The sequence below is a fragment of the Ailuropoda melanoleuca genome, chromosome 12, assembly GCF_002007445.2.
Source record: "Ailuropoda melanoleuca isolate Jingjing chromosome 12, ASM200744v2, whole genome shotgun sequence".
NCBI lineage: Eukaryota > Metazoa > Chordata > Mammalia > Carnivora > Ursidae > Ailuropoda > Ailuropoda melanoleuca.
The window spans coordinates 48,684,902-48,711,399 of NC_048229.1; the positions used below are offsets into that span (position 1 = coordinate 48,684,902).

At 53.8% G+C, this 26,498-nt stretch overlaps 1 protein-coding gene across 3 annotated transcripts in view; it reads right to left on the reverse strand.

Moving 5' to 3' along the window:
- The window catches only part of ZNF423 (zinc finger protein 423), a 337,109-nt gene that overhangs the window by 146,781 nt on the left and 163,830 nt on the right, over nucleotides 1-26,498 (reverse strand). Inside the window, exon 1 of one of the 3 annotated variants that reach the window (XM_034672641.1) lies at nucleotides 15,124-15,416. The exons of the other annotated variants lie outside the window; for them this stretch is intronic. The gene's annotated coding sequence lies outside the window, so the exon portion shown is untranslated. Of the gene's footprint in view, nucleotides 1-15,123; nucleotides 15,417-26,498 lie in introns of those variants that run through there. 3 annotated transcript variants of the gene reach the window in all.

Below are 26,498 nucleotides of genomic sequence, written 5' to 3' on the forward strand. Positions count from 1 at the left end.
GAAGAAAGAGGCAAAAGAGGTCGGGATGATACATGCCACAAGCCAAGTAATGTGGGCAGCTTCTAAAAACTAGAAAGGCATGGAAACAGACCCACAGCCAGAAAGGAACCCCACCAACACTGCAATTTCAGCCCCGTGAGATCCGCGTTACAGCAGCAATCGGAAACTAATACAGATTTTGGTCCAGGAGAGAGGTGCTGTTATAATCAATACCTAGGAGTGTGGAAGCGGCTTTGGAATCAGGCAGGGAGTAGCTGCTAGAATTTTCAGGAATATGGTAGGAAGAGCCTACATCCCCTTAAAAAGATTGTTCATAGAGGGGCGGCCTGGGTGGCTCAGTCGGTTAAGCATCTGACTCTTGATTTCAGCTCAGGTCATGATCTCAGGGTTGTGAGATTGAGCCCTGCTCTGGGCTCTGTGCTAGGTTCGGAGTCTGCCTGGGATTCTCTCTCTCCCCCTTTGCCCTCTGCCCCTCCCCCCTCTAAAAAAAAAAGTTCATAGAAATAGGGATGTCAATGACTTTGTTAGTGAAGATGCAGAAGGACGTGAGGAGTACAAAGGAAAACCTAAGTCGTCATAGAGAATACCTGAACCGTCATGACCAGACTGTCAAGAGAAACTTAGACACTAAGGGCCCTGATGGTGAGGGCTTAGAAGAAAATGAGGAAAATGATCCTGGAAACTGGAGGAAAGAGAGCCTTATTATAGAATGGCAGAAAGCTCAGTGGAGTTGTGTCCCACAATTATGTGGAAAGCAAAACTTGTCATGGATAAAAATGGATATTTAGCTGAGGAGATTTCCAAGCAAAATGTCGAAGGCATGGCTTGGTTTCGTCTCAAGAAGAAAGAGCTAAATCAACAGAGCTGTCAAACAAAAAGGAAGCCAGGAATTGATCATTTTGGAAATCCTCAGCCTACCCACATTGCAAAAGACATTATAATTAAGAGAGTCTCCAACAGGAAATCGCACTCTGGAGAGAAGGCTGAGGGTACGACTGTACATTGTGCTAACATCTCAGGAAAATCAAAAGCTCAGGGTATTCAGTCCCATGAAAGGCTCTTTGAAAAGATTAAGTGTGTGGCCTACAGATCCCCTAGATCAAACCAGAGAGCATCCAGGAAATGTGGGGAGATTTCTCTGCAACCATCTCAGTAGAAACCAAAAGAAAAGATAGGATTATCTAGAAAATATCTATGGAGAAACCTCTTGTCTGATAGAGTGGATCCCCATGACATACACCGGAGGCCCACAAGGTTACTGAGAACTTGCTATCACAGAAATACAGCCAACTTGTACCAAAAGGGACAGAGATGAAAGAAAGAAGGCTGTCAGACTCCCATGATTCTAGAAGCAGGAAACAAGTTAATAAACTACACAGCTGGGGGCTCCTGGGTGGCACAGGGTTAAGCATCCAAGTCTTGATTTCAGCTCAGGTCATGATCTCAGGGTCATGAGATCGAGCCCCACATCGGGCTCCACACTCAGTATGGAGACGCTCCGGATTCTCTCCCTGTCCCTCTGCCCCGCCCCACCCTCTGCACGTGTGCTCACTCTCTCTCTCTCTCTTCTCTAAAATAAATAAATAAATCTATAAAATAAAATAAAACAAAACTACTCAGCTGCAAACATGTGCTACCTTTCATTAAAGGGGGGGGAGGATGACTCAGAGGGTGGAACCGCCAGCCCAGAAGGCAAAGCCCCAGCCAGAGGGTAGATTTCTGAGCACAGAAGGTGGGGCTGTAAGCCCAGAGCATAGAGCCACAGGCCATAGGGAATGAGATCATATTGGACTGGGTTCAGATTCTGGCACTGCATAACCACAGGCAAGCACATTCCCTCTTTGTGTTTTTACTTCCCCAGCTCTCGAGAGAAGGCATCCGACGAATTGGTCTCCGAGAGCCTTTGCAGCTCTAAGAGTCTGTGATCCATTAGTGATGTCTGCCCTGGGTACAGGAATGAGGAACGGTAGGTAGTAGGAATCCCAGCTTGCCGCCGGTTTAGGTATTTTTTTCACTGAGCATTTATTTGTCAAGGCTGCTCCGTATGCTTGGTCCTCTGAGGGGTACAGAAAGCACTCAGCATTCTTAGGTGGCTATGCTCTTCTCTGCCTGACCTGTCCATCAGTCACTGTCTAAAGTTGCAACTAAACCAATGTTTTGCCGGTCTGAAGCACTTTGAAAGAGAAAAAAACAAAAAGCCCCTTTCATCAGGGCGATAGTCAGTCCTGCCTGCAGACATTTGGTTTCCCTAAAGGGACGGATGGGGGTACGATGTAAGAGATAGAGGCCCAACACCTGCGAAGTCAAGAATCCACCCTGGGAAGGAAGGGGACAGGGAAGCTGGAGAGTCTTTCCTTACAGGTAGGGCAAGGAGCCCCATGGAGGCTACCAGAAGCTGACGTGACTCTACCTGAAATCTTAAATTAGAACTATGCTATTAGCAAAGATAATAGCAGCTCATCTTCACCCTCCCCACCTCCAGGGAGCTCAGAGTGCCTTTGTGGATAGGATCTCAGCAGCCCCAGTGAGACCGCAGCAAGGGGAAGGGGGGATATTTCTTTCAATTTGGGGATAAAAACTAAATGGGTTGGGGCATTGGGGGGCAGGCAGGCAGCATGGGGGTGGGGATAGGCATGCAGAGGTCAGCAGCCCAATACTGAGAAAAGGGGGAAGGTATTCTTACCCTTGGGGCTTCTTCTCCAGCGGGTCCTGGAGGGTAAAGAGTGGGACCCTGTTCTCTGCCCAGCCTCAAAGGGGCACTTAGCACATAGACTCTGAGAGGCTGCAGACTGAAAGCCATGACCAGGCATGCCTTTTTCCAGCCAGCTCGGGGCTGTGCTGAAATACCACCTCACAGCGAACAGTGGCCATCAAAGCCTTAGTAAACCTTCCGGGAGCCCAAACCACCAGCGTAATCATAATCCTAGAGACTTGGTCAACTGCGGAGAGATGTCAGCAACAGGGAGACAGCAGAGCCATGGGGAACAATACAGGCTTGCTTAGACTGAGTTGCCACTCGTTGGCTGTGTGACAATGGACAAGTCAATGCACCTCTCTGAGCCCCCATTTCCTCACCCACTGGATGGGGATCACAAAATGGGTAATGCACGTATGCTGTAAGCATTCAACGGTGTGTATGCTGTAAGCATTCCACGAACGTTGGCTAAAGAAGGCAGTTGCTGTATAACTGTATCATCCATTGTAAACGCCCTCATCGTATCATCCATTGTAAATGCCCTCATCGTGTGGCATTTCAAGTTCTGCACAGCGGCTGCACACCCATGATCCCATTCGACACTGAGCAGCTCGGTGACACTGCAGTGTTGGTGGGTTTCCCCCTATTACGAGCAGGCAGCGTGGCACACACCCAGGTAACCCGGGTGCAGCCCAGCACCCCACCCACTTAGTGTCCCTCTCTCGCACTCCAAGTAGCTGGGTTTACACGCTACGCTCTGTGGTCACCCCACGGGTGAGGAACCAGAACAGAGAGGTTAGGTCACATCCCAATGTCAGAAAGCAGATGATAATTGGAAAAGCTGGGGCCGGACTCCCAGCCCAAGGGCTCTGAGCCAGCTGGACTGAGAGAAATGATGATCCGAGCAGTGGGACACAGATCACCATGGCCATCCTCCCACCAGAGTTATCGGTTAACCCCACCCAGTTATCGGTTATTTTGTAAAAACATCAACATTTAGAAATCGAGAACTCCTGATGTTTTTTCTTTTAAAATCCACATTCACTTCAGGCCTTTTCTTAAAGGAGAAGGAGACTGCCTCTATTTCTCCATCTGTAAAATGGGAATAATAATGGTCCCAACTACCGGGATGTTATGCAGACGAAGTAAGTGAATATCTGTAAGGTGTTATATATGAGAAATTCTCTGTAATGTAGAAAATAAAGATAGTCACTGGCTACTATCCCCCCCCAATCAATATAAGGTCACAGGACAGAGAGAGGGAGAGAGAGGCAGGCAACAGCCCTACTGGTTTGAATGGACACAAGACAAGGAGTTGTCCCATCTTCCTGGGTCCTGATTAATGACCAGGAGCGTCTAAGTTAAGGGCCAGCACTTAACCCTACAGAAGCGGGTTTTCAAAGCAAAGGACACTTGACCTGCATAAAGGCCCACAGGGCGCTACCATTTACAATCCCAGGACATCAGAGAGAAAGGAGCTTTCCAGAGCAGTCAGCCCAACCCCCTCATACAGATGGAGAGAATAGGCCCCAGCAGCCTTGCTAGGGCGTGGATCAGAGTGGAGGGGGCGGGGGATGAGGTGTGACTGCCCTGCACCCACGGGGGCTGCCACTCCAAAGGACCGCTGGACACACGGGACGGGAAGGAGGCCTCCGCTTATCCCCCTGAAGCCTCTGACGTCGCAGAATGCACAGCCTGCCCAGGTGCTCTATCCCTTAGACAAATTTACTCAGCACCGATATTGAAAATGCAATTGAGTTTGAGTTTTATTGCAGAAATTAAACGGACCAGGAAAAAAAAAAAAGGCAAGGAAAAAGCCAGCCCTCGTCAACTCACTGGAGAGTTAACTGTGATCAAACTAGCGAGTGTGGAATGACACGATCAGGTCCTGCCAGGGAAGAAGAGCCCCTCGGTCTGCCCCCAACGAGACACTCCCCAAAGACGGGCACTTGCAGCTAGCAGAGGGGCCGTGAAGGCCTTCTGCACCAGCCGCCTGGCCCGGGCCCCCCCCCGCACACCCCGACTTCACTGCCCTCCTCCCACCACCGCAGGGTGGGGAGAAAGCGTCCTGTGAAGTCACCTCCGAGAGCTTCCACAAAACAGCACCGCCAAGGGCCAGCGCAAGGGCTCACTGCTCCACTCGGGAGAAAGCAAAATGCTTTCGGGGTTGAATCACTGTTTTTCTTTACTCCCTTTGGAGATCGGCAGAGCCCACATTCGGCCGTGTTCGTGGACCTGGGACTGGAAACAGCTGCGCTCTAATTACATGTAAAGTGTACCAAAACATCCCTTTTATCACAGACTGGAAATCTGTTAGCATCTGTCTCTCCTTTGTTTCTTCCACAAGATACAAGCTTGTTTCTACATTTTTCTCACCTGTAGCGGTGATTAAAATTCATTATAAATGAAAGGAGTGAACAGAGAAACAAGTTCCTCTGTGTACCGTTCTAAACTCAAATTAGAAACAGCTGCTTGCTAATTCATGCAGCGATGTTTTGTCGTGCTCTGTGAATCAATAATAACTCACCCTATTGCTGCAGAAATTTGGGGATAATCCATATATTTAACTCGGCGTTGGATTCTCCAGGCGGGACTGCCGCAGCAGAACCCCGACCCGCCTTCAGGCTGGCAGGAGGGGACTTTGGTTTGGCACTCTGGAGACACCCACGGCTGCCCCGACACAGATCTCCCAACTCGGGAAGCGCTGGAGACACGGGCCCTGGCAGGACCAGGAGGAAACCCCGAAATGCTATCCTCGTCTCCTCTCCTCCCCTCCCCCCGGAACCACCACTTAAAAAAAAAAAAAAATCAGCTCTGATTAAACGCAAACCACACACATCCTCCAGCCGCCGGAGGGAACAGCAAAATTAAAAGTCTAATTGGTACCCGGAACAATTTAAAACTATTAAGTATAGGTGAAGCTTTTCTGTAAGAAAATAATCCTTTGATTGGGATTAAGCTTGTTTGGATAGCATTCTTCCCTTCCCTACGTTTGAGCTGCAGAAGTCGGAGCTACGCTCTGGAAGTCCCCGATGCTTCTGAGAAGGGTTCGGCCATCTCCTCTGCCGACTTCAGGGAAAAGGGCATGTGGCATTGAGAGCTGGGTCTCCATCTGAGGCTTTGAAAGGGAATGGGTGTTCTTTCTCTTTTGTGGGGAGGGAGTGAGTGACACATACTGTTTCACCAAACCTGCTCTGTCCTGGCTAACAGGCACTGGTTCCTTCATGACACTGCCTCCAGGGAGCCCTCCCTGATTCCCTGTCACCATCAGTACCTCTCCCTGACCTTGGGGCACAGCCTTTGGGCCATTTCTCACCCTGAATTGTGGCTCTTGGTATCACTGCCTATTTTGAGTCCTTGGGACATCCCTGTGTCCCTGGCATCCTTTCCAGCCTGGGATATGGTCTGAGCCACTTTTTGAACTGCAGGCTGGTATTACCTCCCAATGCCCATGTCCCAGTCCCACATTTCAGCCAGCAACTGCAGAGCCCTCTGTGTGTGCCTGGCATGGTGCCAAGCTCTCTGTAAGCTTTACCTCATTAAATCCTCACCTCCATCCTATATGGTGAATACCGTGATTTCTCCCATGTTACAGATCAGATGCTTGTGAGAGAGCAAGTACCCTGAGCTGCACAGCAGTTAATGGAGGGACTCTGGAATTACCCCCACATTTAATCAGAATACCCTCAAAGCCACAACTGTGCCTCGCCTGGCCTCTGAGCCTTTGTTTGGGCCATCGTGGTCATCGAGGCTGCCCCCTCCCCCCGGTCACAGCTCCCCCAAACCCAACCTGTTACTCAGGACCCAGCTCTGCCCACTTCCCAGGCATCCCAGCGGAAGTCTCCTGCGTGGCTAACAGGTCCTCATCTTCCGATGTTTGCTGGGGTCTAAGAAGAAGGCAGGCCAGTACATCCTGGGGTCTGCGGGGTGTACACAAGAATGCACAGCCCATGCTCCTCTGTAGGGCCATAGGGAGCTTTCCCTCAGGGAACGCCAGGGGTGCCAGATGGCTCAGTGCTGGGCAGGATCAGGAAAGAGCGAGCACAGAGGAGGCGCCACGTTGGAAGACACGGGGACACACAAATCGGGCTTCGCGGAAGAGGTAGGATCTCCACTGACCCATGTTCCCAACACATGGGAAATGCCCCATTGCTGGGACCCACGATGACTTTAGGGGGCAGCCAAGGAAATTCCAGCAAGGAAAGAGAACAGACCCCAGGCTCAGAGACCTCCGGACCTCACGGCTCCCGGCTGGAACTGCATGAATGCGGGCCTTTTTCCTTAGGCTTGTTTTTAATTGATTTTTAAGGTTTCCGTCTGCATGCAGCAAAGGATACTGATTTTCCATTTGCAGAATGAATAAATGAATTAATTTAAGTATGGAAACAGAACTGACTCAACAGAAAATCCTAGGTAAATCACTGCACCAGGAATACTCAGATCTCGCAGAACTCATGGCCGGGGCCGATGAAGGACCGGCACCCCAGTGTCCAAGTGAGCGTGAAAGACTTCATCACACGGTCACTCTAAGGCTTCCCTCTGAGAGCGCGTGCAGCTGAAGCCCTGAGAGCCAAGGGGGTGAACAAGGTAGCCCCAGGGGGGTTCTGTTCATCTGACCCAGGGCAAGTCTCCACTCCCTCCCACCACCGCCCCCAGTTACCTGGGGGCTCTAAGCTAAGGTCTTTCGACTTGGAACCCACATGCCACGTCCACAGCCAGCCCTCTGACAGCAGACCAAGCAGAACCTGACCAGGCGGAGTGAGGATAAGCCAACTTCCAACCCCTTCTCTCCTCCCCAAAATCCCTCAGACTCTTCGGAGGTTCTATATAATGTAGAACCCGGCAGGGGCCAGGTGTGCCATGGCCCCCGCCCCTGTGACAGCCAGGTCCTCACCTAGGGAGCCGGGTCCCCAAGGCCCTGGGGGATGTCACAGTGAACCCAGCCTCAGCTCCTCCGGGAGCAGGTGTGAAAGAAAGTACCTGGGAGTGGTGGCTGGGAAAACACCTGTCCTAGGAGCCTACTGCTAGAACAGCCCTGCCTCGGCAGCCCTCCACCCCTCAGGCCTTGCCCCCGGTCCCCAGAGACCACCACTCGGCTCTCCGGCTCTCCAAGCTCACAGCAACCCAGGCAGGTGCCAGGGGGAGGTCACGGTTGGGGCATGTGGGCGGGGCCTGAGCCAGGATCGGGAGGCCTCTGCAAGTCAGCGCTCCCTGAGGAGGGCCCCTGCGAGAATCAGAACTCACAACACAGGGGCTGCCACCGTCCCCTCCCAGTCTGGCCACAGCCCAGGAGACTGGCCCAGGGCCCCTCACAGCGGAATGGACCAGCAGTGGACTAGCACCCTAGTCCTGGGGCTGCTTTCAGCCCCCCTGCCGCTGTGTGACCTTGGGAAAACCCTCAGCCTTGGGCTCCCCTTGCCTCCTTTCCAGAATGCAGCTGATATATGCGACTTTCTCCCTGGAGGTGTGGACACAGGAAGAGCTGGCTCAGTGAAGGTAAAGAATGAGCAAGGAAATGAACAGATGACCAAATTCCAATTATGATTTTCACAAAACCCAGTATCAGAGAAAACCACGTGGTGCCTCTGAGAACTTGGAGCTTAGAGAAGACATTGAAAAAAAATTAATATGTATGTTGCATCTTACGTATGTACATATATGCTATATGTGCACATAAAATTGGGTAATAAATGACATATGTTATATGCTAAATATTTCTCGAGTATTTGCTCCATGCCACATGCTGTCTCATTTAATATTCACATAGTCTGACAAGTCATTACTGTCAAACCCATTCTGCAGATGAGAAAAACCGAGGCTTACAGAGATTAATTGACATGTCGAGGATCTTACAGATCAGATACAGCCGAGCTGGGCTTTGAATATGGCTCACCTGACCTTAGCATCTGTGCTCTTAGCACAGGGGGATGCGTGTGCATAAATCATTCTACCTGTGGGACAGAAACAGAGCAGGTGACCCAGGCTCGGGAGCATGAACATTCCCCCCATGGAGACAGCTTCATGCAGAGCCCAGGCTGGATGCCCCGCCGAGAATCCCCAGAGGATGGCTGGGCCGTGTCCGCATTCTCAGCCCAGACACCTCCACGGACAAGGCGTGCACACGGCCCAACCTGGAAGCACGGACCTGCTGCCGAAGCTCAGTCAGATTGTCCAAGGCCCAGCCCGAGGGGCCAGGCCCCAGCAATGGAGAAGTGAGGGGCCTCCCAGCATCTGGGAGGACAGAGGTTCCCCTCCAAAGCACTCACTCTCTGTACCGACAGGTGCCAGCTATCCTCTCGGCAACGAACTGAGACCGTTATGAGCTTGGCTCCATTTTACAGAGGAGAACACTGAGGGCTGGAGGGACGACGCGTAGCAGCACAGCACTGGCACCCAGTTGCCTCTGCAGCCACGGCAGACGCTTGGAGCCCCAGGCCTGAAGATCACCCCAAACTCCCACCTCATGTCTCCACCTCACTCCCGCTCAGCCCGGGAGCAGGGAGCTGATGCCACCCACCCCGAGGTGGCCCTCAACCGAAGGGGGGACTGGAGCCAGGGGCACATGTATAGAGAGCCCAGGGGACATGAGCCTGGGGTCCGCAGCAGCGACCTGGACTCCTCCCCAGTGTGGACCTTTCCCCCTTCCCCGTCTCCCTCTCTCCACCCCTCCCAACCCCCTCCTGGGAGCACCTCCCCATCACAGAACCTGCACCCAAGTCCTGGCCTCAGGCTCTGGGATGGGTGGGGAGGGGGGTGGCACTGCCCTGGAAGTGGAGTCTGTCCAGCCCCTCGCTGGGGCAAGCTTGCCAGGCTCCGGTCACCGAGAGGCCCCCTTCAAGACCTGTGCCTGACACATACTCTCAGCTTTGCCTTTCATTTGCCTGGGACCTGATCATACTACATTCCCATGCATAATCCTGAATAACCGTCTTGACAAAGTGATGGCTATGATGTTTATGTAACATCCATCAAAATACACAAAATTACTTAAAAAAAAAAAAAAGTTGCTTGAACCACCTGAGGTAGGGCTGTGAATCCCAGAGAGGGGCCCAGGCCCACGCTTCACACAGGACTGCCCGTCTGTGTGTCCGTCTCTCCCCTGTAGGTGTGAGCCTCCGGGGCGGTGGCAGGCAGAGGGAGGGAGGTGGCCTGAGCCCCGCGGGGAGGGGAGAGGCCTAGGACTCCTGCGGATGTGCTGGTGCCAGCTACACAGCCACTCTGAGGGTCCCACTCACCCTCTATATTCATCCACATCTGCGACTCAACAGAGAAAATTTCAATTTTCCCTGGATTTTCCTGTTTCAGCCTCCAGAAAAATTGCCATCCTGGGCTTTGTTACACAGCTTTCAAGCCTCGATGACTGAAGGCTGCCCCAACCCTGCCTGTGGTGAGAGGGAGATCAAAGCAAGCCGTCAAGGCCCGAGGAAGTCTCCAGAGGCCCAGCCGCGGGGAGGTGGCCACCTGGCCTAGGACCACAGTGAGAAGGAGGAGCCCCCCATCGCAGGGCTGGCACCCCCCAGAGGTGGCTGTGGCTGGGGGAGTTCCCCCTGGGGGAGTTTCCAAATGTGGAGAGAGCACCTGAAGTCCTAGACATCACGACTGGGGTGTGTAGTCCCCTGGTCCCTTCTCAGCCTCACCGACCCTTCTCTAGGTGCCCCTGCACTGTCCCTGCCCCCCACCTCTACTTTCTTAGACCAAATGGGCCACCACCTCCTCATGTGGAAACCTCACCGGGCTCCACGCCGTGCCTACTCTCTACACAGACTTAAAGATCATCAACATAAACTCTATTTACTGAGCACTTACTATAATGCCACACTAATTTTTATGTTAATTATTTAGTTAATTAACTAAATTAACTAAATTAACTAATAGTTAACTAATTAACTATTAGTTAATTATGTTAATTAATTATTTAGTTCGTTAAATTGTTGGTCACAAATGTTTTGCTTGTATTAATGCATGTAAACCGCATATAATCCTTTCACTAGACCCATTTTACAGATGAGGAAGCTGAGGCTCAGACTGCTAAAACAGACCTGAGGCCTGCCCAGCGGACCACTCACTGTGCATGGGGGGGACACGGAGCCCTTGACATCTGAGGAGGGGACTTGCCCCAAGGCAGAATCCTGCAGAGCCGGCAGGATCTAGCTGCCCGATTCGTCAATCTCATCGCTGGATTTATGGGAATCCCACCACCACCACACACGCACACCACCAAGGAGTCTGAGAAGATTGACATAATACAGAAAGTATGAGCTGAGACAGACCACGCTGTTGGAAAGTGATCAATCACCCGGGATCCTGCATGCAATACATCCCTGTGCGGGCAATGACATCCTCCTCCCAGGGGCATCCGGAAAGGGGGGACATTGGCTCCAGCCCAGCTCAGGTGAGCGGCATCCCTGAGGGTAATGTTAGTCCCACTGCCTGCCGGGAGCCACTGTCCCCAGCAGGGCTGGGTACCAGCTCATCTCACAGAGTAGGTCCCATGATAGAATGAACCAATGACAAGAAATTCAGCCAGGTCACCTGCCGGGTGCTGGCTACGAATGGACTGACCCCCTACTGCTTCACCCAGCACTGTGCCCGAACAGCACCTCTCACACCACTGTTCGTCTTCCAAGGATGTTATTAGGACGCTCTTGGCTTAGAAGTGCCTGGACACAATTCTAAAAAGCCTCACATTTCTGGATCCCTGGGAGCCCCCACAAGGTGCCTGGTGACAACGATCTGCTGGATGATTGAATAATGAACAAATGGATGAAAGAGTGTCTTCCAGCTCTTGGCCTAGAAGAAGCACTTGGTAACCATGGCATGAATAAATGAATGATGCTCAGACAGACGGATAGATGGATGGATGGACGGAAGGATGGATGAATGACGAAGCTAATCACAAAGAAGGTACAAGGAGGGGCGCCTGTGTGGCTCAGTTGGGTAAGCCTCCAACTCTTGATTTTGGCTCAGGTCACAATCTAAGTGTCGTGAGATTGAACCCCACATTGGGCTCCACACTCAGCATGGAGTCTGCTTGGGATTCTCTCTCCTCCCTCTCCCTCTGCCCCCTCACCCCACTTTCTAAATACATACATATGTACATACATACATACATAAAATCTTTAAAAGAAGAAAAATTAGAAGGTACGAGGACCGACGCCAGTAGGCTCCTGACAGGCAGAAGCCAGGGGTTGGTGGGGTAGAGGTTCCAGCTGGAAGCCAAGGAGTTAATGAGCTTGACCACTAGCCTGACCACCTGGCCAAGAAGGGCTGCCCCCCGCAGAGCCTGTCCAGTGTTACTGAGGTCCCTGGGGGTCTGCACACGGTGGCAGAATGTAATTAGTCCAGTCTTCAGTGCAGCACGCATCGGTCATTCTTTAATTTGAAAGAACCTCTTGGAACTGGGGAGAGAGCAAGGTATGGGGAGGGGCAGGGGGTGCAGGGATGGAGGCAGAGCTCAGCTACCCTGCCTCAGCCTGAATCCCTGGAGAAAGGGCATTAAAACAAAGGAGACCCCAGCAGTAGAGAAGAGGGAAGAATTGGGGTGGGGGACCTCCTTAAATAGACCAGACCAGAGCAGAACAAATGGCTAGATTTAATAAGATAATGGGCTGAGATGCCATGTTCTTGAAGGTACAGACTCAGCAATGTGGGGGGGATGCATTTTTGTCTGGTAAAACCCCTCCGATGGTGGCCTCTCCACACAACACATTGGAGGCTGAGGCTGGGTGTGAGCAGGTATGCGTGCACACAGGCATGCACACACACACCCACACGTGCATGAATGTGCATGCATGTCTTCCTACCAGGGACCTCCAAGACCTTCCCACGAACCACCCAGCACCTACAAACAAGTGTGCCCTCCCACTAGGAACCCACAGCCAAGCAGATGCCCTCGTAAGTCCTTCTGGGAGGAAGTCAAACCAGCCAAGCCCATGTGGGTGTCACCCCTTCCCGGCCACCACTGTCCTGGTTGGCCAACAGTTATAAGTGATCACGCCCCATTGATCTTAGGAAACTCCCTGCATTCGTTCATTCATTCTCCAAATATTTCCTGAGTACCTCCTCTTTGCCAGGCTCTCCCCACATGCTGGGGCAGCGAACACAGCCGACAAAGCCCTGCTCCATGGAGCACCCATCCTAGGAGCATCAGGACCACGTCCAGGAATGCTCCAGAACCAAGAGAGCCTGGGTCCACGTCTCAGCTCCACCACTGACCAGCTGTGTGACCTCAGTCATGTTTCTGAACTTCTCCCGGCTTCCTCTGGTTGTGGTGAGGATTGCATCAGATAACCCAGGTTAAGCACTTCGGCCCAGCGCCAGGTACATGGGAAATACTCAATGAACATATCACTGTGTGTCACTTCCAGACCTGGGGCAGCAAGAACAAAAGCCACTAGGAAGACCCCTGGTTTACTGCAGGGCTCACCATTCCCACTCCCAGTTTGCCCTTCCCATGAGTATGCTTAATTTCCCACGTCCCCACACCACCATTCCCTGGGTCTGGAACAAAAGCCACTAATGTCATGTGATAGCGATAGCCGTTCCCCCCCTCCCCGCCCCGTCTTACCACTGAGCCCATGACAGAGCCCACAAATAGAAAAGCCTGCAAGGGGACACAATTCACCTCTGCACCCAGGACTAAAATCCCCTCTACAAGAAAGGTAGGGTCCCTCTGGTAGTGGGGAACTCATTCCCTTCTAAGCTTTCTTAGCAAGAGAAAATTGTCAACACAAGCCCTAAGGGAGGAGCTGCGGACCACCTCTTAGGGACAGGAATAACAGGATCCCCCAACACCCACTGTCCTCCAAGAGGAGGGAGAAACAGTCATCTGTTACACGGCAGCCATCGTTTTAAATGACACTGCAATTTACATTTGCTTATTCCTGCCACAAGTATTACAAGTGCCCACTCTACCAGCCCGGGTCCAGGCTCTGGGGACAGGGTCGAAAAGCATAACAAAGTCCTTGCCCTCAGAGAGCCTACAGTGTAATGAGAGGAGCTGGTACTGAAGCCGTGACTCGTCTACAAGAGGCCAGGTAGCACTATGAAGAACCGTGGGGCGGGATGGCTGAGGCGCCGCTCTGGACAGGTGACAAGGTGATAGCTGAGCAGAGAGCCGAAGCAAGCAAGAAGACAAGCCAAGGGGGGATCTGGAGGAAGAGCATTCCAGGCAGGGGGACGAGCAGAGGCAAAGCCCTGAAGCTCGAGCAGCTAACTTGGGTACGTTCCAAACCTCCATTTTCCGAGATGCCAACACGATGCTGAGGGTGAAGGCACTTGTCCTGCCCTCAGAGATCACTGGCCAAGCTATTCATTCCCACGGGGACCTCAAGTCCAACCCCACATCGACTCACTGTGCGACCTGATGCTGGTCTCTCAACCTCTCTGATCTTGGTTTCGGCAACAGCTCATCGGGGCTGAGCAGTCTGAAAGCAGTGCCCCTGGGGTCCTCCCCAGTCTGCTGCTCGGTGCAAAATGCACCCACCATTCCCCTCTACCCCATGGCGCCATTCTCACACCCGTGCCAGCAACGCCACGCAGGATTGGTACTCCTGCCAAGATAGCTATTAACCCAGTAGCCAATAATAACACGTTATCCTATCAATTTGCTTCTGAAACGCTGTGTAACTGCAGAACCCGTTTGCCACCTCGGTAGCCTGGTTACGACATAAACAGAAAGAAACTCACCAGTTCCTTCCTGAAGAGAACAAGTGGTTGGCCTCGACACACAGCCGCTTACCGCCGAGGTCCCCCCACCCCACGGGGCCCCCCGGAATCCATCAGGAATCGTGGTCCGGGGATCAACAGTCCAGAGACCCGTCTCCCTGCGCTCTTGGCATGTCCTCTCTGTGCTGGCGAGGAGACCAGAGCCTGGGAGGTGACGGCTCGGGGCCACACTGGCTTTGTGGGTGGCAAGTTTGGGCCCAGAAGCCAGTGCTCCGGCAGCCTCCCCGCTCCCGGCCAAAAACTATAGTGCAAGAGAAGGGGGGCAGACATGAGGGTCGGAGGGGGGAGCCAAGGCGCCTAGGGGTCACACCAGCCCAAGGGGCACACAGACCGTCATGAGAGATATAAGCCAGGCCTCCTCACAGGAGACAGAGAGACCAAGAGGCCACCGAGTTGGGGGGAGGGGGCACTGGGAGAAGAGCAGGGAGAGCAGCGCCAGACCCAGAAAGCAGGGTGCTCCCCAAGGAGCCCCCCAGCCCCCACATGGATCTGAGACCCCACCACCAATGCCTCCTAGGCCCTCACTTTTCCTCGCCCACTCCAGGAAAACAGTTTCCTTCCTTCTGGATTAGATTCCACTCTGAACGAACATTCCGCTTCCCAACAAGCTGGAACCTCTAATGGGACTCTTGGCGGTCAGCGCAGACACCAACTGGCCTGTTTTATTCATTCTTCCCCTCCAACCCCGCCCCTCCGCTTACCTCTCCCCCTGCTCACCAGGGCACCCCAGGACAAGTCGGTCGATGCCCTTGTTCCCGGCACCCAGCGGTGGGGCAGCCGAGGCTGGAGAGGCGCTTCCCACTGCCCCACTGGTGACCTCAGCCCCAGGACGCATCCCCACCCTCGGCCTCAGCCGGGAAAGGACGGGTCGAAAGTGTGCTGCTCCCGCCGCGGCGCTTGGCGGGGCCTCCAGCAAGTGGGGAGAGGAAGGGCCTCGGGGAGGGTGGGGAGGAGGAGGCCGAGGAGGCCAAAGGCTCAGCCACTCAGCCAGATGTTGACCCAGTTGAGGGCCCCAGGCCCCAGGGGCGCCCGGGAAGCTCGGACTCCCCCGCCAGCTCTGGGATTCTTGCGGAGAGGGGGGGTCTGGGACAGCACTGCTCCTCTCCCTGTCCCCGAGGTCAGGGTTAAAGAAGGAACACAGAGAGACGCTCCGGGGCTGCCAGGACAGGGTGGGGGACAGCCCCTCAGAGGTCCCTGGGTGGGGTGGGTGGGGTGCTGTCTGCGGGAAGGAGCTCTCAGCAAATGGAAACCAGGCCTCGGAAACTGGCCGGACCACAGCCACTGCACAGCTTCAGGGGAAACCCCGCTGCTTCTAAAAGGTGCCCCAACCCAGCAAAAGGTGGTGTTCAAAAGGAAAGAGCAGAGAGGGGGCCAGGCAGCATCGGCAAGATTGGGGGGTGGCAACTGGAGGCAGGCACACAGTCCCTCCATTCTGTGCTCGGAGCACCCCTCATTGTTGGCACATTATCCTGCAACGCCCGCTTGCCTGTATGTAAAAAGCCAGCTCACAGAGCAATTTCCCCCCCTGCTTCCCTCCACCGGGCCTTCAGTCAGATTTCCAGCAGCGTTGGGCCTGAGCTGTGTCCCGGCCCCGGGGCTCAGGCTCACCCTCGGCCAGGCGAGCATGAGCTCCCAGCTCCCACAATGTTCACTTTGGGGATCCAGCCCTCAACACTGAATCCTCACCGCACATCAGTGAGGAAGAGAGACGCAGGGATGAGGAGGTGGCCCAGGGACTCATGACAACTGGAGATCTGGGTCCTGACATCTAGAGCCTAGGGTCTAGTAGAGTTGAGGGAGTGCAGACGTCATCCACCCGTTTACTCACTCACTCATTCATTCATTTGATCATTAGGTCACTGGACAGAAATCGATGCCAAGCTTCTGACCCACCAGGCACTCTGGAGCTGGGGGTGCGAGAGAAGAGGCAGGCCCCGCTCTTGCCCTACAGAGGCCTCATGTAAGAGGCAAAGGTCCTGCATCTGTGATCCTTATGACTGGAGAAGCTCATGGGCCAGTGGGGGAATGGGGTTTTGTAGAACGAGCAACCTCGAGAATCAGCCAAGGGAATAAAGCAAGGATGCAAAGAAAGAACCAAGCCCCAGCACAGCACGTGCAAAGGCCCGAGGTGGGACTGATGTCTGTGGCTGCTTCCAACAAACCTCTCTGCCCCTCATCCGGCTCAGCTCCTTGCTCTCAGCAGCAGCAGGCGGCCCAGGACTAGCCGCCCCGCCCCGGCTGACAGGCTCGGGGAGCCCCCCAATGGCACCTCTAGCCACTATGCCCAAATCGGAGCCTGGCTTTCCCAGCCCAAGTTCTTGTTAAAAATGTTTTCATATGTTTATTTTTAAGGGGGGAAGGGAAGAGAAAAGGGGAGTCCTGAAGGTCTTTCTCTTTCCAGAAAAAAAAAATTAATAAATAAATAAAACCCAGGAAAAGGGCATGGAAAGGCCTCTGCATCTGTAACCGCTGAACAAATGAAAATTAGCTCATTTAATCAGCTCCTCATGGCCTGGCTGTCCCGAGTGGGCCCCGGAACACAGCGAACTTCACAGCAGAAACTCGCCAGCCAATGTCAGTTTATCCTACAACAAAGGGATTTTCTAAATAGCGCGATCAAAACGCAATGAAGGCCGCAGAGAACTGGGGAGCCAGAACTCGACCCCCCAGATCCTGGTGGGCCCCCACCTCCCAGCTTCATCCCTTTGAATGGAATTGTTCTTTTGGCTTTTGTTCTAATTATCTAAACATGTGTGTAACTCTGGTCTACAAAGACAGTTTTAACCGGCAAAGAAGGTAATGCTAACCCCCACCACCCCCAGCCCCACAACGTCCACACGTCCCCCTCGCCCATCACCACCCACCTCCAGCACACACATAAACACACAGATGCCCGCACACACCGTGGTTACCACGCATGCACACACGCACAGCATTACACACACACACACACACAATTCTGCACAGTCGTATGTCACGCACAGTCATATACACCACACACAGGCACACGGTGCACACAGCTCTCCAGTTCCTCACAGCTGGAGGTGGGGGAGGTGCAGCTCACCAGACCCCCAGGGAGGGCCGCTGTGCACACACCTGAGGCCCAGGCTGGTAGCAGGGACTCTTATTTCCCTGGAGTACTTTTTCCACGCAACTTGCCACCTGGGCTAAGTCATTAGGGCAATTGAGGAGGGGGGAGCAAAAGGCCAAGGAAGGGGAGCTGGGGGGCTGAGGGGAAAAAAGGCGGGGGGGGTGCACGATGCCAGGGTGAGCATGAGCCAGGGCCACTCCGGGGCTCCACGGTCAATGCTGACCTCACCTTTCCTTCAGGCGGCCTCCAGGCCAGCCAGCTACCCTCTGTGCTCAGTCCCACAGGGAAATGAGCCAGGCTGGGTTCAAATCCCGGCTCCACCGCTCACTAGCGCTGAGCCTTCACCTCCCCCTCTGTCAAATGGGAAACAATAGCAGCCTCACAGAAGGGTCGTGCTGATGACAGTAGAGACAGTAGAGACTGCCCAGAGCAGAACAAAGTGCATACGAGTTTGTGCTGTTTCCGTTTGACCATGTGGGCATGGAGGCCCGAGAGGATGCTCACACAGAAGGTCGGGGACACCACCGGACGACCGCTAGTCTTTGTGTAGCTTTCAGTTTCTTACCCACCCTGAATCCCTAATGTGAAGACAGGGAACTAGAAAAACTGAATCAAGGAAATTAAACAGGGTGTAAGGAGCAACTGACCAGGATGATGGGAACCTCCAGAAGGCTTCTGACGCCGTCTGACAGTATTTTCCAAACCCCTACTCTATCTGATTTTCACAGCAACACCCTGGTAAGTACAACGGTTATCCCCAAGCCACAGATGTGGAAAGGGAGGCTCAGAGGGCTGAGGAGCCCGAGCTGATGTCATGGGGTGGCACCGGCCGAGCGGGCTCACAAAGGAGTCTGCTGGGCTCCAAGCTGCAGGCTCCTGCCCCTGCCAGCTGTATGGCCCCTGCCTGCTCTGCAGACTGCAGGCTTCCCTCTGGAAGGTCTCCTGGGGAGAAGCGGGGAGGCACATGGTGGGGGGTTGCATGGAATAGGACAAAATCCCACGTATGGAGCACTTCCAGTGCACAGGGGGCCTGTGGCTGCCGACAGTTCCCAGGAGTACAAAAGCCACAGACCCAGGAGGGCAGCCCTTTCCCACACAGTAGCTCTCAAAGGCCTCAATACCCCACAGCCCAATGCTGGGGAGGAAACAGGCAAGGACCCTTTCCCATTTCACAGACTTGCAAACTGAGGACCACAGGTGGTAGGAGTAGACGGTTCAACTGGCCACAACCTATGGGCCAGCTCTCAGTGGGAGCTGAGTGTGCAATTCTGGAGTCCTCCCAGGCTGGCAAGCCAGCCAAGACACAGTTGAGTGGCAGGAGACTCAGAGCCAGCTGAGGTAGCCCCGGTATGGGGGGTGGGGTGCCTGGGGAAACAGCTCCTTTGCTAACTCACCAGTGCCTGCAGATCCCACATCCTGCAGGCACCCCCAGCCCTGCCCCCAACAAGCACCAGGCCACCCAGGAGGAAAGAAGAGTAGGCAGTGGAGGTTAAGTGCATGGACTTGGGCTGAGTCTCAACTCTGCTGCATACATGCTGTGTGACCTAGGGAAAACAAGCTCCCCTCTCTGAGCCACAAACCTCACTTGTAACAAGAAGACAGTAACAATAGACGCCTTCCTCCGAGACTTGAAGATTGAAGGGGATGATGTCTGGGAAGGGTTTTACCTTAGTGCCGGCCCCAGCCCTCAAATGGTAGCCCTCAGTAAGCACAGGGAATGAGGCAGGAAGAGTAAAGAATGGTGTCAAATCTACCCTCTCTTGCACACGGGCTTCCCTAGAGGCCCAGGCCATCACACCCAATGGGCAGAATATCTCCTTCTTTCAGACTCAGGAGGACGGTTGCCCGAAGCCTAGCAGACAGCTCAGAGCATGTGGCCTGGCCGGGGAGATCCAGGAGTGTCTGAGCCCAGGAGGAAAGAGCTGGACCTGGAAGCCTCTCAGACAGCCCCAAATTTCACTCTTACTAGAAGGACTCAGAAAAGAGCCACCCCCACATGGGCCATGTCACAGCCTGGTCCTGCTTCCCTGCTGCTAGGCCCTAGCCAGCTCCCTCCTGCTCTGAGCCTCAGTTTCCACTCACTGGGCTCTGATTACCTTGCAGGACTGCAGTGAGGGTCAGAGGACAACATGGCTGTGAAACGCTCTGTAAAGGCAAAGTGCCACAGCCACAGGCAGACTCTGCAGACAACGGGGATGGGAAGGGGTGGAGGCACCCGGGGCAAGCGTGACCTGCCCGCTCACCTAAATTCAGGCAGTGGCCACAAGAAGAGAAGAGGCTCACCCCGGAGCTGGATGTCTCCCCCATGATGGTGGGAGCCCCAAAATGCAGACGGTGACTGCTCCAGCCACTCTCAGCAGCATGGGGGAAGTGCAGCCACCTGACAGGGCACATGGCACATAGTAGGTGTCATCGACTGGCTGACGTCAGTGTTGGCCCAGCCTCTGACCCTCACACAACCTGCAAGACACCAGTGCAGACGCCCACAGGTCACAACCAAAAAAAAAAAAAAAGAAAAGAAAACACTCCTCGAAAAGAAAGCCAATTGCGTCTGTACTTGTCAAGCTCAGGCAGTGGGCCCGGCGAGGCACCAGACCCCACAGGGCCATGGCCCAGGAACGGTGGGAGCAGGGATCTGCCCACTTTGCAAGCCACCAGGGACCGTCCCTACCCGTCTGACCACCTGCCAAGAGCCTCCGTCAGAGGCCTGTGGGAGGCCCAGGGACACAGAGCCAGGGGCCCTGAAGTCCAGTCCTGCCTCACTTCTGCCCCTGTGCCATCCCCAACAAAGGTACTCCTCTGTCTGAGACCCACTTTCCCCCAGTGCTCCCCAGCTCCCTCGGCCCTGAAAGGTAGGAAACCGAGGGAAATGGCACACTGCCTCCTTGTGAGCCCACGCAGGCTACAGTTAATCTGAGGCGGGGATTTTCTTAATTGCAGAGTTTTACAACCCAAACAGAAAAGATAAAGAACAGCTAGCTGAAATGCAGGCTTGAGGCAAGACATTAAAGCATCTTTTGGGGGGGGGGACTCTAAAATGTTGGTGTGGCATGAATAGAATTACCCCTAGAAGACATGGACGGAGCCACTGCCCGGATCAGAGTGTCCGATTCCCTTAGGGAGTCAGGTCAGAAACACTGGGAGGCAAGCATCTCAAAAGGGATGTCTTAATGGGGGTGGGGATATCCACCAATAAATATATAAATAAAGGAAGGCTCGCCTCCAATGTTCCTATCTGCCTTCCTTTCAGGCAGATGCAGTCCCACACCCCACAGCCCCTCTAGAAGATGGTGTCAACAAGATTCCCAGGACCAGAAAGGCCACACATCCCTCACTAGCTGGGCCCGGCCATGCAGGGGGAGCAGAGAAACGGTGTCAGCGGGCACCAGGCAGTGTCCCTCCAACACAAGCGTGACTGCCCCTGGAGAGGCAGAAGGACAACGCGGAGCCCTGCCCTTGTAGGAAGCGACAGACCTGGCAGCAGCCACCTCTGAAACAGATCCAAACCATGGGCATCAATCCCACAGCCGATACCCCAGGGCCGGGCCGGGCATTGGCCCTTCCTCCAAGCCCCAAGCACAGATCAACTTGTGATGGAGCACCCCACCTCCTGCCCAGGGGGAAGGGCACCAGGGGTGAGGGGTGATGGAGGGGTGTGCATGCATGCACAGGCCGAACAGGGACAGCTTAAAAGCAGATGAAGGGCCCCACCCTGTGCAGCCCAGAGCGAGAGGAAGGAAGGAAAAGGCAGTTCGGAGGGGCTGAAGGACAGCTCTACCTAACATCTCCTGAGCATGATGGTGGGACTCCCCCCAGACGCCTTGCATATGCCCAACCACAACCCCTACCCTAAGTCCTCGAAGCCAGATGTGTTCCCAAATTCAGACTTTTTCAGGATCTAGAAAGGTAACACAGTGCATTTCCCGAGTATCTGGGAACACCTCAGAAGCAATCAAGCATATTGATGTATCAGCAGCAAAACAGGGAGATACTCACCAACCTGACTTAAATAAAGACTATAAATAGCTTCACATCAGCCAGGTCAAGTTTTGCTGCCAAATGAGCTACCAAAAAAACAAAAAACAATACAAAAAAATTCAGGTTGCACACTTTCTGAAATTCAGAATTGTCAATAGGGATGTATGGACCTATACTGTCTCCTTTTTTTTTTTAAGATTTTATTTATTTATTTATTTATTTATTTATTTATTTGAGAGAGAGAGAGAGCATGAGGGGGGAGAGGCAGGAGCAGACTCCCTGCTGAGCAGGGAGCCCGATGCAGGACTCGATCCCAGGGTCCTGAGCCAAAGGCAGACGCTTAACCGAATGAGTCACCCAGGTGCACCGGACCTATACTGTCTCCTTCATCTTTTCAGTGACCATTGTGGGGGGGTACAGATGCTACCCCTGCTTTCCAGAAGAGGAAAAGCAGGCACAAAACAGTTAAGAAGTAATTTCTCTGTGTCACACAGCACGTATGTGGCGGCCCCATGGCCATCTGGCCTGAGGGACTGTGGGCTCCAACCCAGGGTGTCCTGTACTGACCCAAATACACAGCCCACCCCACCACGTGTGCAGTATTCAGGCCAACCCCTGCCAGGAGGTGCCCTACCTGGAGGCCACAGGGACCCAGGTGGCATCCCCACACCTGCCTGGGCCCTTTCTGGAGCCCAGAAGCTCAGGGGCGGATCTCCACCAGCAGGTGAGGCTCCCTTCTCCGCCCTGATGCCTGGGTAATGACTCCCCACCTGACACAGTCTGCACGGATCATTTTACCCACAACGAATGTGCTCCACGCACCCCAGCCTGGGAGAACAGGCTAATCTCATTTGACAGAGGCCAGGGCTCCCAGAGGGCGGGACCCCATCTCGTCCAAAAGATGGGAGAGACTCACAGCTCCTCAGATGTAGACCCGGCCATCTACAGTGTTTCTTCCTCGAAGGTTTTCTTAACTCCCAGGAAAGACTGCAGCATAGGCAAAATCCTGATGCCCCATCACCCAACAATTACATGATTGTCTTGTGGGCATTAAGACACCCCCGCCAGCGTGAGCGGCGGTGTCCAGCCCCAGCAGACACCACCCTGGTCCAAGAGCGCTAGTTAAGGAGAAGTCTAGCATTGAGAAAAACCTCCAGCTGCAGGGTTGGACCATTCTGTCACCACTCTGATTTTTTTTTTTTTTAAGATTTTATTTATTTATTCGACAGAAGATAGAGACAGCCAGGGAGAGAGGGAACACAAGCAGGGGGAGTGGGAGAGGAAGAAGCAGGCTCATAGCAGAGGAGCCTGATGTGGGGCTCGATCCCATAACGCCGGGATCACACCCTGAGCCGAAGGCAGACGCTTAACCGCTGTGCCACCCAGGCGCCCCACCACTCTGATTTCTAATTAAAAATTAAAGCAGGTGCCTTTTTTCAGAAACCCAGCGAAGATAGGTACACCAAGCTGATGGACCAAAATGTGGGCACACGTGTGTGTGCACAGCACGTGCCCATACACACACACAGGCATGCACTCTGCTTCCTGCCATGGCTGCAAATCCCAAATCCAGTCATCCAATCAGCACCGGTGAGGACTCACCAAGTTCTGGGCACTATGTGTGGCCAAGAAGGAGAAACCCAGGACTCTGCCTCCCTATTCTCTAGAGGAGGCTAAGAAAAATGCACAAACCAAGGCAGACCATGGGGGGACCATAAAAAAATCCCCATCAGGCCCAGAATGCTCAGTTCTGGCTGGTCTATGCGGGACACCAAGAGGCAGAGACATCTTGTGCTAGGTCTTCATTTATGGTAAAAAATAAAAAGTCAAGGGGAGGGTAGAGAGAACGTTCAGGGCAGAGGAGAGAGCAAGAGCAAAGACAAGAAAAGGCAGCTAACACGAGAATGGAAATTATTCCAGTGGATAGATAATAGGTAAATGTAGATATAATGTGAGTTCTATTGGGTGCACTCTTAGCCTATGTGAAGTTAGCAACGCGTTCAGCAAAAAAGATGGAGATAGATCTATTTAAGCAGTGCCTGTGATTCCCTGATGTTTAAGAGTAGGTGCCCGGGAGGAGTATGAGATGGGAACAGAACTTTGCTCAGCCTTCCACCAGTTCATGCTCCACTGGCCTCTCCTACTGCCTCTCCTACTGTGCAAGTGTCTCAGCACATCTAGGGACTTTCGGTGTGAGCACACACAGTACACAGAGTGTTCCTGGGTGACTGGCAGCTTGGCCTCCATCTCCGACAAGAGTCCGTGATTCTGGCCACGTGCGTATGACGAACCGCAGCTGATATGTAGACAATGCCTTGTCCACTTTACCAGTAAGGAGAATGGGGCTCTGAGACATGATGTCACTCTGCAGACGGAATCACAGAACCGGGAAGGGACACAGCCTACATCTGACCCCAGGCAGGGCGGCCCCAGAGCACACCCCGTGGACCACTAAACAAGAGAGACACGTGAACAGAGCTGTATGTCAGCAAAATAACCAGGCAGGAGCCGCTCCTCGAGGGAAATGGGACAAGAAGAAAGCAAAGTCCCGAGGCCCAGTGAGGCAGCCTCTCCCACATGCCCCTCTGGAGGAGCTAAGGGGTGGACCGTAGCAATGGGCGGCACGCCAAGCCTTGGAACAGAGAGGATGGCATGGCAGGGGCTACCTGGAGGGGAAGTCCAGCATTCCAGAGGTCTCCTTCAGTAACTCCAACCTGTGAGCTCCCAGTGGCCAAGGTGTCTTGGGAAGGGACAGCCCCAGCCCTTCCTGTCCTGCCATCACTACCCCCCCCCCCGCAAGAAGTCCTGGGAAGACCATCTTTCCCACCACCCGGATGGACAGAATGGCAGCTAGACAACGGGAAGAACCACTAGAAGCAGTGGCTGACACACAGCACCTGTGGTGTGCGTATTCATCTGCCCCTGAAATGATGCAATGCATTTCTTCACGCCAGCATCAAAGGTTGTAGACAGAGTACCAGAGACAAAATCAAAATTTCCAACTGGTCTACTAATATGCTGTGTGACCCTGGAGACATCACTTAACCTCTCTGAGCCCTGCTTTCCTCTTTCTGTTGATTCGTCCATGCAACAAACCTATACAGGGGGCCCATGCTGCGCCAGGTGCTAGGCTGAGATAGAGCTCGGTGAGCCACGGCTGCCTGGCTCAGGGGCCCAAAGCCTGCCTGTGTGCATGCGTCAGGAGTTGCGTGCCCCCACCCACGGGCTGGAACCATTACCCTGGCCACCTTCGACTAGGTGGGGAGGAGTCTTGGGAATTCTCGAGAGTTCAGCCACTCCCAGGAGGCCCTCCCTGCTGGGCCTGCCACCCCACCACTCCATGGTGCCATCAGCCAGGACTGAGCATGTGGAAACTCAGAAGCCTGGCTGCCACGGCCTCCGCCACCAAGGCTGCCACCGCCCCGCCCCCCTCCAGCTGCCTTTGAGCCTGCTGCCGCCGCTGCTCATTTCCAGGCAAATGTTCTAGTTAATTAAAACACACCCAAGTGCTCACACGCACATGAAGCCAAGCTACAAAATCTGCTCTACCAACAGCAGCTTCTCTTCTCCAGCCTGGGATCCATACCGGAAAGAGAGGTTTCCCGAGCCATTGTTCCGGGCACCTATGCTCTGCTAGACAACCCTATGGTGCACAGGCTGCACGCAGGCACACGCGTGTGCACACGTATTCATGCACACGTACATGAGTGTTCCGCACAAACACGTGTGCGGGTGTGTGGCACATACACCCGTATGCCTGTGCACACGCACACACAAACATGCATGAACGCACACCACGCCGTGCCCTCCTCTAGGTAATCTTCTCCGGCAACTGTGGCCCTCCAGCTCAGCACCTCGGCCTCGACTAGTAGATAAGCACTCGCAGCACAGGGGAATCAATGAATTAACAAATGAATCCATTGATTACTGATGCCGTCACGGGAAGAGCACAGCTCTGGCCCCGAGCCCCATGTCATATGCTCACTGAATCAGGAGGACAGACTGAATTCCCCAGGGAACAGGAAGTGCAGGTGGGTGGGAACAGGGTCGCCCTCCTGCCCTTCCCTCCACCTATGCCATGGAGCTCGGGCAGGCACGAACTGGGATACACACACCTGCAGGTGTGTGCACACCTGTGATGTGACCCAGCATCTGGACATCCTGAACAACCAGGAGCTGGCAGGTGAGGGCCCTGGGCATCTCAGCCAGGAGACGGAAAGCAATCCCTTTGATGGGACTCAGCTCCCAGAAGGGAAGCGCAGAGGGTCTGGTGGCCCACGGGACCTCTTGGCATTCTTGGCCTAAGTTGGATTCATAGCCATCACAAGGCAGGTGACTCTAGATGATAAAACAGCTGAGACAAAACAGCTCGCCATCCTGCCCCAGCAAGCATTTCTCGCACAGTCCAGGTCCACCAAGACCATCTTGCTGGTAGGAACCACGAACAGTCTTGCTCTTGGCAAGCCCCAGATAGGGCATGGCAAGGATTTCTGTTCATGGAGATGGGGGGAGCTGAGCTGGGCACCTCACGCCACAGCATGGACAACTGACCTTTACCTCATGCCGTCGGGCTGGCAAAGCTCTCTGCAGAGAGCAACGTATGTGGAAAGCACTATCTGGAAGGAAGTGGAATCAGTGCACTCAGAACGGTCCCGGTCACCCACTCAAAACACAGTCTTGCGTCAACACCTCAGCACTGCCTGCGAGTTTAAGAGAAATGCAGAATTTCAGGCCCCACCTGCACCTGCTGACTCAGAATCCACATTTTAACACATTCCATTAGAATGAAATGAAAGTATGTTTCTTCTTTGCATTTCTGTGTTTAATTTTTCAAACAGCCGCTAAGTTGTTAGGACATCCTTCTTCAGTGGGTTGGCCTGACTACATTAACAAAGGTGAGCTGCTAGGTATTTCTTTTGGTTTAGGGGGAGCCAAGAAGAAATCACCAATGAACCAAGAAAGTTGGGAGCCTCTGAACTCTGTATGAGCATGGTCTGGGTGACAGAG